Consider the following 18,202-nt stretch of genomic DNA (forward strand, 5'->3'; position numbering starts at 1 on the left):
AGAGTTGTTTAACTACAGCTATTACTTAAAGAAGCCAAAGTAACTTCCCTGAGTGAAATCTAATTGTAGTGCCTGGTAGCCTGATCCTGCTACAAGTCTGCCTGTCAACATCTCCATTATGGCCCCTACTGCCAGGGGCTGCTAACTCATCTTTTTTACATTTCAACAGCCTCAAAGAAGGCAAATAAATTAGTGACTCAGATGTCTCTTTCTGTACTAAAAATAGGAAGACACATTAAACTTTTTAATCAAGAGAATACCAAGATGATGACAACTTTTAGGATTTCAATTGCATTTTCTTCTGAACCCCAGGATTACCTTAAAAAATGGAAAGGGAAGAAACCGTGTCTCTGACACAGAGATAGGCTGATGCAATTTTGCACCTTGGTAAGATTTTGAAAAGTGGAACAGCCACGCTATCTGCTTTTAATGAACAACTGCTGAGTACTTCTACCTGTTAGTTCACAGGGCTTTTACCAAACTCAGTAGTCCACATTCCCTGTTGCTGTGATAGACAAACACAAAAGAATGCAGGTCCACCTTAAGAGAATCTTAATTGAATCTTGAACAGAGCTTTGAGGAACTTACATGTCTACAGCCAATGCAGCAGTCCCAGGAAGTTCTCTGTCCAGCCATTTCCTCTGGGCCCCAGAGATCCATAACTCTCTCCATGTGCCAACCAGGATCAAACTGAGCAGAATGCTCACATCTGGACCCAACCAGTGCAAGCAGGAAGCACCCAGGCTAGTCCCAGTAAGCACCCTGGATCTGGCTTCTTAAAAATGCTATTGTGAACCCCACTTCAAATTAAAATCTCTAACACCTAAGACAGTACTCAGAAGAGTCTACTGGTCACAGGTAGTATTCTGTGTCTGTATGGTAGATCTTCCTGAAAAAAAAAAGTAGTTAAAATTAATACATTAAGTTCTTAATAACTACTTCTTGTGCTTCATAATTAAAATTCATTCTTATAATCATGCTTTAGGAGAGGTAGTGGCCAGAGGTTCCTGCTATGCAGAGTCACAAGTATAAACCTCATGCCATTTATGCTTAAAAGGGTATGTTTAAGGTTGGATTCAAACAGAAAACAGAGTAAAGACACAATAACAGAAAAAAACATGGCTGACAATCACTTTCTTGAGAAAGAGAACCACAGTGACAAGGGAAGGCAAAAGTGCTGAGGAAGGTGATGACTGAATTGCTGTGACATCTGGAAAGTAGAGTTTGGTCATAAAAAATGGCTCAGCATTAGCAATTATAGTAGCTTTTCTTTGACATTGCCCCTGAAGTTTAGAGGGAATATCATTGATTTCATAATGAAAGCTATTCATTTTGCAAAGGTTTATTGTAAAGTGTCATGAGGAAAGGCATCCTCAAGATAGTAAGGAATATAACGAAAAACCTGCAAAAAAAGGTGTAAAGAATTCTAAATCACTGCATTGCCTAGATATTAATGTAAGTAGGTACTAAATGCACTGGCTGATTAATGCTTCATTCCCCTTAAGGAAAGAGAATTAATAAAACAATATTTAAAGAAATGCAGGAGTGAATAAAACCAGCACTAGCAGCACAGTGATTACATGGGAAACAAGACTCAGTAAAGCTAATGTGCTTTCTCAGGTAGGATTTGGTGTAGAAATTGACAGCTAAAGCTATCCAAAGAGGCAACACGAAGCCTTCATTACCTTCAAGTAAAACATTTTTTAATCACCTAAGTCCCTTACCAGCTCTCTGTGTGTCTATTCCCCATCAGCAGTGGGGCGCAAAAGTTCTCGGCTTAAGCCATTCTGGAAAAAGAGTTTCAGCTTATCAGGGAGCTTTTTTAAGCTGCCTGTTCAAAAGGATTGCAACTGTTTATTTGTCACCAACCTGCAGTCAACAGAAATGATAGGTTTTTGTGAAATCATAGAAGTATAAGCTTTTTGAAGAACAGACTATACATGTATGTCTACTCTGAAGACCCTCTCTGAAGGAGAACAAGGATGTCTGTGTGCTGGATACAGGGCTTTGTAAATAAGGCTCCAGACAGTTCATTGGTATAAACAAAGGAGTAAAGGCAAAGCTAAAAAAAGCAAGTGATATTCAGGACAGGATTTTCTAGACTGGTGTGAACTTCAGATGGAAATAGAAGAGTTTCTGCCAGGCCAACAAGACCTCAATCCCTGCTCGGTGTCTCAAACTGCTGCATTGGTGCAGAGCCTGCTGCAGCTCTCTGCAGGCACAGCAGTCCCACAGCTTGTAGGGCTGGGGTGGAGTAGGTATATTTTATATGCAAACACACAACAGATATTTCAGGTATTACAAATATTAGGTGATGTAATTATGTAACTTAGGACCATGCATCCAGGCTCCTAGATTTATTAATATGTTGTAGGTCTTGTGTTTATTTAGAAGGAAATTTATATATCAAGCACTCTGAGTAGTGATATGTACTCAACTGCTATTGACTCACAGCTGGTTGGAAGTAATTATATGATTTCTCAATAAGCATCAGAAGTCAGCCATAAAGTTCAATTATTTTGACATAAGAGATCAATACCAGGAATCTGAAGCAATTATAGGCCCATGATTCAGAAACTGCTTGGCTAAAAATGATCATGTGGTGAATCAGTCCCTGACTACAGCTACAAGTTCAATTGGCAGTGTGGTTCTTCACATCAAAGCACATGTAATCAGTGGTTTATGCTACTAACATAAGATGTTATTATTTTGCATTTCCAGAGCACACCCCGCACCATGGACAGCATCCTGGACTGAACACGTCCTTTCCCAGAGTAATTCTGAATGTAATATTGAAATCTGTCATCATTCATATCTGTGAAAAGCACAAGAGATAACAATGTACATTCACTTCTTTTAAATCAGCACCAACGTGTTGTCTCTCACATTAAATATTAATCAAACTTCTGAGTCAACAAATTTCATCACTGAAGCAAACAGAAGGCAGTGCTAGGATGCCTACTGTCAGGGCCAGTCCTGAGCAATTGTGCTGGATGCTCTTCCAGAGCACTCCTGCTGCCCTTTCCCTCCCGGAAAGTGGACTGGCAGCAAGCACTGCTGTCACAGCTCAGCTGAGTGGCCAAGTCATTTCCATGTGCTTCCCAGCTCCACACCACGCTGCCTCCTGCCACTGTCCCACAGTGACACTGCAAACACCTAAAAGTGTCAATAGTACAGAGGTACCATATCTCTGTAATGATTGCCTTGCTCCTGGTGTCTTCTCCCACTTCCTTTGCTGGAATCAGCAGACAGCTGGCACTAAACACCAGGGGTTTTTCCTGGGTATGATAATGATTTGACATAAAAGATAATGTTAGACACAGTTAGGTACAGATGTGACTTTGGCAGTTCCCTTCCTTTCCCATTTCCTTCTGCTGTCTTTAAAACAAGTCTACAGCAAGCAAAAATGAGCAATGAATGTTGCTGCTCTCTGTTTTGATTTATTTACTAAGTGGTGCTACATCCAAACAGACATTGACTGCAGTTTCATCTGAATGGACCCAAACAGGGTCCACCCTTAGGAAACAGAGATATTTCCACTTCTTCATTCCAAGAATGTGGAGAACAGTTCTGAAGTATAACACATTACCTTACAATGCAAAAAAAGTAAAGATATGTGTAATTTAGGCTCCAATATTTGTGCTTAGGGTCACAGACCAGGCTGTTCAGAAATATATTAAATAGAAGATATCATGTCGGAAAATTTGACCAACCATAGGGCTATGCTCAAAATGCATTGCCAACAAAACCCCCCCCACCAAACACAAGGATTTATTTTAGTAGGTTCAATAGTTCAGATATTATTCACCTTAGCGATGAACATGTATTGTGTCCTTGTGCAGACAATTAAGAATTTTTCTCTGTCCTTCTACTGGTGACAGTAATAAGAGACCACGGCTTCAAAAAAACAAGACGAAATACTTTCCCTTCTTACTTTCTGTCCTAATTCAAAAGTCATTTTTATTTTAAATGGTTTAACCAATACCAGAATAGCTTAAACACAGGAAAAAAATGTAATGGTGTTATTTATATTTTTCCCTTACCAACTGTCAAAATCCTCACATTTTATTTGCAAAACTATAAATTTTGGTGCGCTTTTCTCATCAAAAATAGCTCCTGAAAAGCAAGACAATCTCATACCACTGAAAAATGTTAAAGAGCACCCTTCAAGTTTCCTGGACAGCTGACCATCAAGAAACCAGAGCTTTCTTTAGAAGCAACCAGAAAGACTGTGTGTAGACAAACACCTGAGCAGCACAGCCTGTAAGAAAAATATCTTAAATCTTTTAAACATTGCATGTAATACTGTTTTGTATCCTAAAGAGCTATAAAGGAAATTACTGATTTTACACTAGTATCATCACAATACCAGTGTGGTCTTAATCAGTCATCATAATAGCACATCTCGTTTGCAAGTGTGGGTTCAGTAACAGGACAGAAATATCCCAGCTTGTTCAGACCATTCAAACTGTGCCTTAAACCAACATGGTTATGTGCTGGTTGTGCTATAGGGACATCTCAGATTAGAGCTTGGCACTGTTATTTTCCCAAAGGCTGTTGCTGTGAGTACACAGGCTCCTACCCATGTGTAAGTGCAAGGTGACAGAAACGGCTCCTTGTTTCTTTTGAGCACTCCTGAGAGCAATCCTGCTTGGAAACTCCCAGGCTCGTTAAGGCTAAAGCATGCCAGGAATCCAAGGCCAGCCAGCTCCTCAAAGGAATCTCAGGCTTGGCATTATGTGTGTCCTTTGTCCAGGGACAGAACATTTGTGTCTTGAAACTGGAGCAACCAGCATAACTCAACAGCCAAACCAGGTCTCGCTGCCTGGACTTCTTCCTGGTGCCTCTGCCACCTGTTTCCATGCCAAGGCTCATCTGCTCCCTGCATGAGGCATTCCAAAACCAAACTCCTTTCTGGCCTTTCCCCAATGAGCCACTCACTCCTAAGCTGTCCATGATCACTGGGGCACAAATAAGGCAGCAGAAATGAGACTCGGATCACCTCTGTTAAAAGGAGACAACATCTCCTGCCACTTGACACTAGCATACAGGTTTAGTGCTATCCTGTGTTTTCTGCCATGTTTTTTACTGATTCATAAATATTCATATGTGTATTTTATTTGTGGTGGGTTTTTTTTTGCCAATTCGTAAAATTTGAGGTGAAATTATTTTACTTTTTCCTTCCTTGGGATCTGTGGAAGGCATCTGTGCCATTCTGCTTGTGTAAGTGCTGACAAATCCATCCCTTGAGAGACAACTAATTAGTCACAGGGAAGTTTAAGTCTTGTTCCTTAAAGAAGGAGGTAATGTCATGGTGGCAAAACCTGTCACCTTTGCCTGACCAACCTGAAGGGAGAAAGACTGTTATTGCACAGTCCAATCCATTTGTGTGACAGGGAAAATGATACTGGCTTGTCTAGGGTAGAAAACGTAATAATCTAAAAATATTCAAAGAGAAATCATCTCCAAGCAGTGCTAACATTTTCAGAGGCAGCTCTCTCTTCCAGTGCCACAAACGAAACAGATTATCAGCAACTAAGTGATGGGCAGTTATTTAATGAGTTAATCTCATTAGGATATTTGAACTCTCAGAAGAGACTCAACCCATTAGACACATAAGAGCTTTGAAATAAGCCTTTCAAAAGGACTATTAGAATATGTTAAAATGTGGTTAATACACTGTAGACTTAACCAGCCTGTCTGGCAGGAGGAAGAGCAAGAGGTCAATGCCATAAGCCCCACAGTCATGGCAGCCAACGGGCCCCAGCCACCCCTAGAGCCCATCAAGTAACATCACTAACAATTTGGATTCTTGTTTCTAAGGTTAACTTTGCCATTCTGTACAATTTCACCTTGCTTTCCAATTTTGAAAGCTATGCTTTTACCGGATTTGGATAGTCAAATCTGGACTAGTCTTATTTTGTATATAAAACAAACAAACAAACAAACCCCAGAACAAAACCCCCCAACTGTAATAATAGCTTTAAGTTACTTCACCTCACATTCTCCACAGTGATGGAATCCCCTCTAATTCTCTCTCTTTTTTTTAACTAGAACATAATTCAAAAAAATGCAGACTCTGATTAACTACATTAAGAACAACAGCAGTCTCATCTAGACAAACATCTTGTCATTACTTCGATTTCAGTGGGATACCACAGCTTACACAATTGCACCTTTGGAACTTACATTCTATAACTGGTTTCTGCTCTTTATATTTACTTATATTAGCTTCAATAAAATAATTCACATTACTAAAGTGAATAGTATTTGACCCTATAACATTAAATGAAAGGCATTAATTGCAGAACCTAGAGAATATCTTCCAGCAATAATTAAAACTCAGGAATAAATTTTTCCATCATCATATATCACATTGAAGTGTGGATACCTAATGCGTGATTATTCAGATCTGCTCTACAAAACAGTCGAGAAATGTCCACCACATAATTGCTAATGCTAATTGATTTAGTCTGTGGTTTTAAAAGCAGTGATATGAAAGGTTCAAATTGTTTAGAGTGTTGTAAAATGTGACTTAAGTAAGGCATTTTCAGGAGTTTGGGGAACATTATTAAAGTTCATTTCCATTGTGCAGCTGCAGGAGTTGGAATTATGGAAGTGAAGAAGCTGTAAAATCGAAAAGGTCAGTAATGACATTCATCTATTCCAGCTGTCAAATCAAGGGAATGTTAACAAAACTAGTCTCTGGTAGAAAAGCTAATTGTCTACTTGTGTTTTGGCTGCCCCAATACACATACTCTACTGTGCCTAATCCATAGGAAAGACCACACTGGAACAGTATATCATTTTTTGAACAGGCTTCTTGTAAACAAATAAACCTAATTTCCCTGAATTAGCAAGCTGTAATGATTCTGTAACCTAAATCAGTCTACAAAGCAGCCAAAAGTTTCAAGTTTAAAGAAGACAATAGGTGAGTAAAGTTCACTTGTAATCCTGGAAGCTGAGTTTTCAGAGTGCTGAGAGTACAGGGCAAATTTTAAATTTTACATTGATGCAGTCCTGCAAGCAGCATTTCAAAAATGTCTCCTGCCAAGGCATGTTTTATTACAACAACATATAGGAAAGTTTCTTTCACGGACCAAATCTTTTATAGATGACCTGGATTTAATGATCCCACAGTGTGAGGGACCTTGTCTTCAACAGCCCATTCCCATGGGGTGAGACAGTGCAAATGTAAGACACCTAAACACAAATCATCAGTGGAGACTGAGTCTAAGACCTTTGTTATGGAATGACAGGCTCCTGCCACATGCAGAAAGAGCCCTCATCAAGAAACAGTGAGAGACTTATGCTTTTGATGATGCACCAAATCCTGTCTTATGCAGAGAATGACATCCCTCAGCAACTGAGGCCAAAGAAAAGGGCCTGAGACGTGTAGCATGCAACTCATTCAAGGGAATCCAGTGATTAACCTACACAGTTTTATTGAAAGCCCCCCTGGCTATTTTCTGTTGCTCTCTGGGTTTGTATTTTCACCCTATATGCTGCAGATGTTACCACAGGTTTATGAGGACTGCTTGAACAACCCCAGACAGCTGACACTCGGTGTGAAGACAGTATTCCCACAGTGCACATATACACCACCTCAGATTTTTATTTGTCCTGTGTTATGTAATAAAAATGTGACAGAAAAAATCCAACTTAACCAATGACAACATAATAATGGGTCAATATGTGGGTTATTTTAAAAATCTTTCTGCTATCTCACTTGTTTCCTATGCAGAAGTGTTGCAAAAGCTAAAAACAATACCAGCAATTCATGAAATATTCAGGTGTACAGTTGCAATTCTTTAATAAATGGGAGTGACCTTCAAAACAGACATCTCAAAGATTAAGAGAACTTCTCAAAAGATGGCATTTGTCACTAATCAATGGCTTGAAGAACTTACACTTTTCCTAGCAATGAATACAAAAAAGATCTTTCAGGATTATACCACTTTAAAAGCAAATCATTCACAAAACCCCCACAAAAGAACATTAATGAGCTAACAAAACAGCAGAACAAAACATCACACAAGGCAATTGAAAAGATAAATCCCCTTCTGCCTATCAGTACCTACATCCATATCTGGATTGGTGGAAAGCCACTGACACATCCATCTGCTGTTTCCAGGGGCTGGACAATGCTTTTCACATTAAATACATGTCTTTTATTGTGATACTGTACATCAAAATACTTATAACATTTTACAAATGGATTTCCTCTTTCATAGTCACACAAGTATCTTGGCTCTAACTGGGTCACTATATTGGAACAGGTGTAATCTCAGCAGAATACTGTAGGAAATCTGGGCTACATTAATGGCTGATCCAATTACAGCGGAAATCTCTAGAAAACCCAGATTTATTAAGAACCAGGAGATAATTACAATGTACTTCTAGGGATGACCAGATGGACAGGCCAGTCTCAAACTCTTTAAGGGCACTGGAGCTGAACAAGAGGTGCTTATGCCATTGCCTACGTAGTTGGAGAAATTCCCATTCTGAGGACATGGTGAAAAAGCTGGAGGCTCACTGCAGACCCCTGGGGGGACTCAATCCCAACACATCCTAGCCCAGGAAGTAGCATGGCTTAAATGCTGCTGTGAGGACAGGGTGACAGAGGAAAAGGTCTCCAGGAAAGAATGACAGCAGGAATCAAGAAACCCCAGGCAGTTTTTTGTCCAAGGAGACTATTTACACAAAAGAGCTCCTTATGACTTAATATCAGGTCCTCTTGACAAGCTGCATTTTCTCTCCTGAATAGGAAATAAATGCCACCTCCCAGATGCCCATCTGATCTGACACTTAGAAACACAACCATCTACCACAGGCTTGGACCAGAAAAAGAGAATGAAGAATACTTGAAAAATCTGAGTATAAATAGGTCTTTTTACCAATCCAAAGGTAAAACTTCATAGCAGCCTCTGTGATTTTGGCAACATGCTTCATCAGAGGGACCTGCCCTTGTCTCTAGTAAAACTGCACCTGTGAGTCGTCCCATTAAGGTAATTTGGATCTAAGAAGATGTCTGACTTTAAGCATTTAGTTAGTTATGAACTTTGCTGAATCACGGTCTTTTTTTTTATCTAAATATTTCCCTAAGAAGATACATTAAACAGTAGAAGATAATATTTCTAATTTATGGAACTTCCTGCCAGCTTCAAGCTAGTAAATATTTACATTTTAGCCACTGATAGCTAATGTGACCTTTCTGTTATACACTTTACACCTGTGCTATATTTTACTTTCAGTGTTAACATTCTTTCTAGTCCATCTTTCATTAACAAGCAGTATTTAAATATATGCAAATTTCATATTTTAGCTGATGTTTTAGGAACATTTTTAAGGTCACCCTGTTTGATCTATCACATAGACATAGCAAATTTATGCACCATATATCCTGTCTCTACTTGTTTTTTACCTACATCTGTCTTCTCTGATTGCATTTGAATGAGCTTATTTTTTATTTTAAATAAAAGATTTATGCCTTAGCTGTCATTTTGCCTTTATTTGAAAATTTAATTTTGTTTCTAGAAGTCTAGATTAACTTATTAGATTTAACTGTCCTTTGTGCATTACAGCAATAGAAGAAGTATATTTTCCCCTGTGGATAGAGTACATAAACAAAATGCTCTTGACTTAAAAATAAAGAATGTTATTACTCAGACCAGTACAATACAGTCCAGGATACAAAAACTGGTGTTGTCATTTTTAATAATAATAGTGACAAATGGGAATTGACTAATAAATATGACTACTCACAAATCCAGCAGCCTCCAAAACCTGGGAAGTGCTTTGCAGAAAAGGCATGCTCCCCCAAAAGTGTCCCCTACACTTAGGTTAGTGAATATCCTTTCATGACACAGCACCACTGGGACACACAGCTTGATTCCTGATACTAATGGATTTATTTAAATGAGGCAGAAATGAGAAACTGCACCACTGTTTCCAGTTAGTCAGAGGGCTGTTTATTGATTCCGTGTGGTATTTCACATCTTCAGTGTGACACGTTCTTTAGCATCTCTCAGCAGTGCTACATTCATAATATTTTCTCTCAAGTCCTGGAATTGTGGGGCTTTCCTGAAGGGATAACCATCTCATTGCAATTGCTGCCTGTGGTCCTAGCAATGTCCCAAACAGCTGAGTTCTCTGGAGCAGGGGGGGCTGGTGCTTGGGGAAGGTTAATATTTTCAAACGTGTTCATACATTTTGACACTTTTTCCCCATTTTTCATTTCTAGAAGTACCTGGGCTTCTGACCACTTCTCTTATTTTCTCTTCATACTATGACATCCACGTAGACCCAGACAGAATCTGGTTTTAATCAACCTCTGCAACTCCAATAAACACTCAAACCCTACAGCTTGTGATTCTGCACTTCAACAATATGCAATGGGAACAGAGAAAACAAAAAGCTGAAGGATAAGTATTTACCTATGTTAGTAAACCTTTAGTCACGAAGTGGCAAACCTTGTCCTGGCTCCCTTTGTTAAATACTAAACATCATGAAAACAGGTCTTTTGAGGAGAAAAGAGGAATTCCTTGTACAAAGACAATGAAGGTACCTGATGGCTTTTATCATTCACAAAATATCAGCTAAGAGTTCAATGGCACACATGACTACAATGTCCCCTACTCCCCCAGCTCAGGGCAACACAGTAGCTATTTAATATCAGCTATATTTATAAGCTATTTAATATAATGATGAAGAACAGCATGGCTACCTACTCTTAAGGAAGGTAGGACAGGGCAAAGCTGAACCTGTTGGCAGCCTTCAGTCTGTGCCACTCTATGCATAAAGTGCTATCAAATCCAAGTAACTGCAGTAACTGGTCAATCTTGACATCGGCCCAGTAAAAGTTTAGTGAAAATACCACAAGACACATCTCCATGTACACAAAGCCATCAACACAAAAGTGGAGCCTTCCCAAGATTCTTGGAAAATCTTATCAGCTCAGAAACACTCTAAGATATATATTTTAGACACTATCATTAATATGAGCCTCCTGCTGTCCTGTCCTGCTAAAGAATACGTGACCTCTGTGGCACAGAATGACCACACCAGCGGAGGTGCTGGGCAGGTAACCATCCAGCAGGGAGGGCTTACACTTATCTGCTCTCCTGGTAGCAGGTTCCTCTGCTGAGGAGCATGAGTAAAGCCATTTCAGCCTATTGCTTCTGCTCTGATAGCAAAAATTCATCAAGGATGTGTTACATTAAATCTTAAACGGCCTTTTAAAACATCATACAGGACAAAAATAAAAGGCTAATACCTGCAAGGAAGCAAACTGTGCAGTACACACTTTAAGGTTTCTTCATCATGCTTAAGAAGTAGAATATATTATCATGACAATTATTTGTTACAGATAGCACCTTTGAACACCAAATAAATTGTACAAACCACTGCACCAGCAGAGCTGAAAAGACTGCTCTTCCTCCAGAGTGGTGTGGCTTTAATTTAACAAGTAATTAATGAATACATAAACCCCGGACAGAACTTTAATCTATCCCAGTGCCAAATAATTAATCATTCATTCCACGTTTAATCCTGCTCTGATAAATGTAATTAATATTTCACCATGACACTGCAGAATAGAACAGTACCTGGGAGCAGAGAAGCCTTCCATTTCTCCTTTGTTGTAACTCTGAAGTGATAGCTGCTGTCTACAACTGACAGGTAATCCAGAATGCAGTGTTCCCCCGCAGTTGTAAATTAGGGTTTATGCATGGCATATATTGTGATTGTAATGAGCCTTTTCTTCTTCTGACCTATAATTAAAAAAACACAAAGCAACATCAACAAAACAAAGCACAACAACTATGAAAAATAAGTCACCTGAGCTTGGTCAACCATTTTTCTAACCTGACAGCGTTTGGGAAACCAGAACTTGCAGTAATGTTTTGGTCTATACAATGTCACTGACCATGTGCCAGGGATGTGGATAGAGAACAAAGCATGTGCAGATTGCCTGCTTCTGTCCACAGAGAGCAGTGCTGTGAGAAAAAGCAACTGGATGAAGATTTAAGTCCTAATTTTACTGCAGTAAAACACTGGCATCTTTTTTGAAAGCTTAAAGTCTAATCAAGAAACGTGTTGATGTGTACAAAATTAAATTTCAGGAACTCCTCTGCTGATTTTTTTCAGGGTGACACATCTCAGGTATCCACATATTTCAGCAAAGAGTTTTGCGAGGAAGATTGTATAAGAAACAAATTGCTTCGGGATCCTGCTGCCCAATTACTCAGAAAAAGAGAGGCATCCCTTCAGAGTTGTCTCCTTGCTCAGCGTTCTCCAGTATGGCTACAAATTCTTCTCTCTAAACAAATGCTAACTATACTGTTATAATTTATTCTCATTCAAATGCAGAAAAAACCCCAAACCCCTTGATCAAGAATGCCAATCGTTCTGACAAGTTTTTACAAGAAATCCAGCTTGTGGCACAAAACCTTCCCAGAGTCACGTACTGATGCTCAGACAAAGGCAGCTGTTATATGTCCCCTTCCTAACATGCTATATCATGCTGCTATCCCAGCTATCATTAATCCAGTTCTCCATTATGTCCCAAATCAGTAAAGAGACAACTTTCAGGTAGGGGACTCTGGCGAAGTAGGATTAAATAGTGCCACAGAGAACCAGGCAGCTTTAATTTTGGGACCTGTCAAGACCTATTTTATGTGCAAACTAATTTGCACACCTGATAACAGCTTATCTGAGGTGACTGATATTTTTAACATCTAGATGGCAATTCGAGGCAATTATGCTGGACAGCATTAACATAGTCACAGAGAACTTCAATTTAGGATCATGGTATTATCACCTGACATTAATTTCAAAATACTTTGTTTTTCATTAGCTCTAAATACTTTTAAAATGCACCTAACTTCTTCCTACTTGAATAGAATCTACAGCTGTTAGGAACCTGAGTCATACCCCTTTTTCAGAACACTTCTCAATGCTAAAATAAGACCAAAGTAACTAGTAAATGCTAGTTTTGTAAGAAACAACTGACCTGATTAGGAGCAATGAATCACTGAGGCAAGTGTCCTGCCTCAGCCAGCACCTGAAGCTTCAAAGGAATGCCCTGGCCCCACAATAAAATCTAAACCATAGGTTTTATTTTTTGTGTTTCCTGATTGAGACAACAGTTCTTTTGCACAGCAGACAACTTAAAAACTGATCTATGCCACATCTTTAACTTGTGCTTGCAGCAGTGGATGATATTTATACCCTTGTACCAATAGTCACATGGATTTGTTGGCCAGCTGCTGCACTGTCACCTCATTTCTGAATCCCACAAGGAAACCTTTTCCATATTCATGAACACTGCATTAATTTCTAAAATCCTGGAAACCCTCACTGAAGCTATGTGTTATAATCCAGTTGATTTTTTTTTTTTTTTTTTTTTGCTTAGGATCAACAAAGCCTTAATTCACTGTAGAAACAGTGTCAAGTGATATTTTATATACACACGATATTATCTCTTTGCTATTACATGTGGATTTTTTTTCTATTCATTCATTCTAATTATTTAACATAAGGGGAAGATTAAATTGATAGACGTGAATGTACCATTCTACATTAGATTTTACGAGATTGCATTATGAAGAGTAACTCTTGTAGGAGAAACATATTTCTACTTTATAAGAAAACCAATGTTAAATTGAAATGGTAGCTATCAGCCAAGGCTAGACCCTTTCATGCTAATATGACCTTCAATTAGTGAAGCACACATCTTGAGACCCAGCCATTTTATCAGACACACAGGATAGGATAAGGAAATGTTGGTATCCTTGAAAAATTCTACTTTGAGGTGACCTTCTACTTAGCCAAGCTCATTATGCAAAACAAAAATAATTGTGCATCTTCTTCCTGGTCTCACTTTAGAAGATTTTCAGCAAACTTCAAATTACAAATAATGATTCAACTCATAGATTTATGCTAATACATAGCAGCTCAGACAGTCAACACATGCATCCTGTACAATTCCCCTGAGGCACTGGTTTACAGAGTTTTCTTTTACTCAGCAGCAACAGCTATTAGCTTTTACTTAAAAAAAGCTACACATCCACTTGGGTCCAGACTTTTTAAATACTAGATACCATTGTGACACCCTGAAATAGCGAAGAATTCAATGGTCCCCCACAGTAGTTTTCTCACTGAGGTGTTCAAATAGCAGCAAAGTTCGAAGTGTTGAAAGTGTGGCTAACTTCAATGCTGAAGTAGCTGAACATGAGATTTCTTTTATGTCATCCGGAAATAAATCACCTTCGACATGACAAACAAGTGGATGTATGTTATACTCCATTTGTAAGCTATAATATGTTCAAGAAGTTTGTTGTGCTAAACAAATGTTTTTCCTAGCCAGAAGGAAAATCAATGAGATCATCATGTGGAATTTTCTCTAATTTTTTCATGAGCCCTTTCAGCAACGTGCTGTAGGCAACAATAGAGTTGCATACAATGCTTATTTATAAACAGTTGTATTTCTTTCAAGTTGCATATTAGAATACAGAGAATTAAATTAGAGAGATGCTTAAGTACCTAAGTAGAAACAACAAATACAGGTAAGAGATCTTAAGGTAACTGGAAGGTTGACTATTAGAAAGCAACTACAAGGACTAAGAGCAGTACAAAGTTTATGAGACTGGAAAGGATTGTAAATCATCATAAGTCTCAGAACTGAAAGACAGAACAATTGGTGAAAAAAGGAGGTCTTCCTGAAAAGATTAGAGAACTGGCAGGAACAGAGGGGGATGCACAGGGAGAGACAGCTGGTATATGTTACCAGTGCTGATTGAAGTCAGGTGAGACATAACAACTTACATAAAAGGATTTGGCTGTGCAAAACAATAGATGGGATGAGATAATAGGTACAATGGGATCACGTTATATTGTTAGTACAGGAGAGAGAATCTGAAATAAACTTTCTTGTACAATACCTGTATGCTTCCCTTTAGCTTTCTGGCATGATCTGGGTACTCAAATATGTCACAATACTTTTTTTTCTTCTTTCCAAATTTGTCTTCTCTTTTGAAACTGTTTCATTTATACCCCTTTTTGGCTGTGCTTGTCATCATTTCTCCACATTTCTCCAGCACTCCCCCAGTCAGTTGAGGATGGAGACATTCCTGGGTCTTTCAGCATGTTCATACAGACCTTAGGTTGGGGGTTTGGGTTGGTTGTTGTTTTGTTCTGATTTCGTTTGGCTTTTTTTTATTTGTGGGTTTTTTTGGTTAGATTGGGTTGGTTTTGTTTGTGTTTTTTTTTCTTTTGGCTCTTTGTTTGTTGGTTTTTACTTAGTTAAGCTGTTTGAAAACAAAGCACATTTTAAGCACAGCCTTGTCACCAAACAGGACAAAAGAAACTTATCCAGCACCAATTTGATGTGAACAAGCAGACACTTCTTTATTCAGCTTGCTGGGAACATGTGGCATCGCTCCTCCAAATTTGTTCCACTTAGCAATAATACCCATTCATTTTTATACCTTTCTGTTACATAAGCTCATTCTTCCATTCATTTCTATACTTCTTTTCTGTTACATAAGTCCATTCTTGAATTTAATCTTTACAATGATCGGTTCCATAGGTTATATATCTTTACTCAAAACTAATTATTGCTTAGTTCTATTTAGCTGTAATGACTGGAATTCTTGAAACTCAGATCAAGATGGGAAGGGTAAGGGGATTTCCAAGCAGCCCAGTAACTTCTTGGGGAGGTATCCATGGTTGCATACTTCAAATATAGCACTCCTAACAATTCTATACATTATGCTTCACAATTTTCTGCCTTTAATCGAACTACTCCTTTTATACGATCAGATCTCGATTATTTTACTGCAACTACTACTTCTGTACGATCAAATTTCAGTTATTTGTGAGGCTATTGGCAACAGCCTTATGCTGGTGCGCTTAGTCAAATAGCTGGGCACACAGTCCGCTCTTTTTCAGTGCAATTTGTTAATATTTACCACTTTCTTTTTCCCTAAACGATATCAACAGCCAGAGAAATGAGTCCCTGGAAATGCCTTCCTTTTCTCCCCCTTTTTACCTCTTTTCCAGTCAATGAACAGGCAGCGAGCGGCGGTTCCTGCAGCACCAGCACCATCTGCTGCCCCGCCCCGGCAGCACAGAAGCCCCACGGAACATCCTCGCTGGAGTGTCCAAAATAACAGCAAAGCAAATTTATTTATTTATTTATTTTATGGGGGCCAGCCCAATCCGAAGCGTGCCCTGCAAAGCTCCTGCTGGCCGAGCGGGTCGGTAATATTTACGTGACATTTTCCAGCAGAGTGGTTCTAAAATCCTGGCTTTCTCTGCTGTGGTGAAAAAGGATAAAACCAACAAAGGAAAAAAACTGGTATGATTCTGATTAAGTACGGCCACCAATGTAAACACTGAAGTGGGAGACTGTCACTTGCTCCCCAGAAACACATCTGGCACCTCTGTTGGAACATCTTACGGGGCTGAGAGGGGTGAGATACAAGTGTGGCAGCAGACCAGGACAGTATATTAAGAAGAGTGTAGCTGCATTTCCTAGAATAATATTTCTAAGTCATGTCTTTAGAGTAAAGGAGTGTCTCGTCTCCCAGGATTGTGTTCTGTCAAGCTGTCACAATAGCTTAATTTACAACTAATTAAGACACATTCACTGTTAATTTTGCATGCAAACACAAACTTTGCTTGCTTACATTTGTGGGAATATGTTTAGGGTCTTTTTAAGAGGAGACTTTTTTTCTTTGCCACAGTTTGACAGAAGTCCTTCTGATGTCTTACAGAGCAGCAGTGGCCTACAAGACCAGAGCCTGAGAAACAGCCCCACAGATGGAGCTGCAGGGATCCTTCATTTATCAACTACATGATTAATTTGATGTGGACCGATACTTGCTCTTGGCTTTGCTCTCTTGGCTCTTTGCTTTTTTTTGTTGTGGTTTTGGTTTTGGGTTTTGCTGTGTATGGTTTGGTTGGTTTTTTTATTCATCTTGTCTTTATAATATCTGCAGTAGACTCTTTTATGTATAAAAACATAAAATCATGTATTGTACACAGGTAGTAAAAGCACTGATTTGCTACTGCAGTGTGTTTCTCAAACTAGCTGAGTTCATTTAGGCAATGTACTTTATCAAAGCTGTATTTTGCCCACAGCAAAACAAACTGTCAGCTGTTACAGAGGAATAATTATTTTTCATATTAAAATATGGCTATATGACAGTTCATTGCATTCATTAAACAACTACCTATTCTTCAGTCTGGAATCAGAACTGCTTTCAGAGAGTATCCAGCTTGCTACTGAAATGATTTAAATAGGTCGAGTGTAACACTGTAAATATGACCAAGGCAAAAAGCCAGTCAATAAAACTGTCAGTTTTACCCTAATAAAGGAGGAAGGCCTTTGCTATTTCTCTGTAGCAGACAGTTTATTGTCCAGCTGTATGCAACAGCTTCAGGACATCTGGCCACTTAATCACTGAGTATCAAGTCCAGAATGCCAAAGGAGCCACAAGCAAAATAGTCAGTGGTCTAATTTTCTTTAGTACTGAAGACCCTGCACATAGCTCTGACATCAGCAGATGGTTTTGGTGTGAAATGCACGAGATTTCAACATTCCTGGTGGCTGCCAGAAAATGACAAAGAGTTTTGATGGAACAACAATCTGAAGAAGCACATATTGCCTAGGCGAGATTATATTGCTTATATGGTGGGGCATAAGTCTGGGAAAGACAGGAAGGCATTTATCTCTGCCAGGAGATGGTCAGCCTTGTCCCAGTGCCTGCCTTAAGCCACAGTTGGAAGCAACAAGAGCATCAGTGGTCCCAGCTGGAAGCACACACAACAGTCTCAGCCAAGGCAGGGTGGCTGTTAACTGTTTCTGCTCTGAAAATAAGGTACCTGGTTTACCTGTAACCTAATTCAGAGGCAAAAAGGATGGGCTCAAGACTATGCCAAAACAGTGTGGTCAATGCTCAGTACTGCTGGTGTGTAAGGAAAGGGTGTTCTTTGCTCTAGGTACCCTAGAAGCAGCTCCTGCCCAGACTAAAACATCCACCGAGTTACACAACATAGTGAACCAGCTCCTTCCCCCTGCAAAGCCTTCTGTAAGGCCTCAGGTAGTCCTGTGCACATAGAAATCCCCTTGCTTTAGCAAACACATCAATCTCTCACTTTCATTGCTACAGATTAGGGCTTAAAAATAGACTTGACA

The 18,202-nt window shown here is 39.2% G+C and overlaps 2 long non-coding RNA genes across 2 annotated transcripts in view; one reads left to right on the forward strand and one right to left on the reverse strand.

Annotated features, from left to right (window-relative positions):
* LOC135422125 (uncharacterized) overlaps positions 1-18,202 on the reverse strand; it is a 77,341-nt gene that overhangs the window by 20,478 nt on the left and 38,661 nt on the right. Inside the window, exons 8-9 of the long non-coding RNA XR_010434320.1 lie at positions 10,300-16,319; positions 589-10,267 (exon numbers count right to left, since the gene is read on the reverse strand). This is a non-coding gene — a long non-coding RNA (uncharacterized LOC135422125). The remainder of the gene's footprint in view (positions 1-588; positions 10,268-10,299; positions 16,320-18,202) is intronic.
* On the forward strand, positions 12,207-17,398 carry LOC135422124 (uncharacterized). The gene is made up of 2 exons (XR_010434319.1): positions 12,207-12,297; positions 16,063-17,398. It is a non-coding gene; the product is annotated as an uncharacterized LOC135422124 (long non-coding RNA).

Source organism: Pseudopipra pipra, chromosome 14 (genome assembly GCF_036250125.1).
Source record: "Pseudopipra pipra isolate bDixPip1 chromosome 14, bDixPip1.hap1, whole genome shotgun sequence".
Classification (NCBI taxonomy): Eukaryota; Metazoa; Chordata; class Aves; order Passeriformes; family Pipridae; genus Pseudopipra; species Pseudopipra pipra.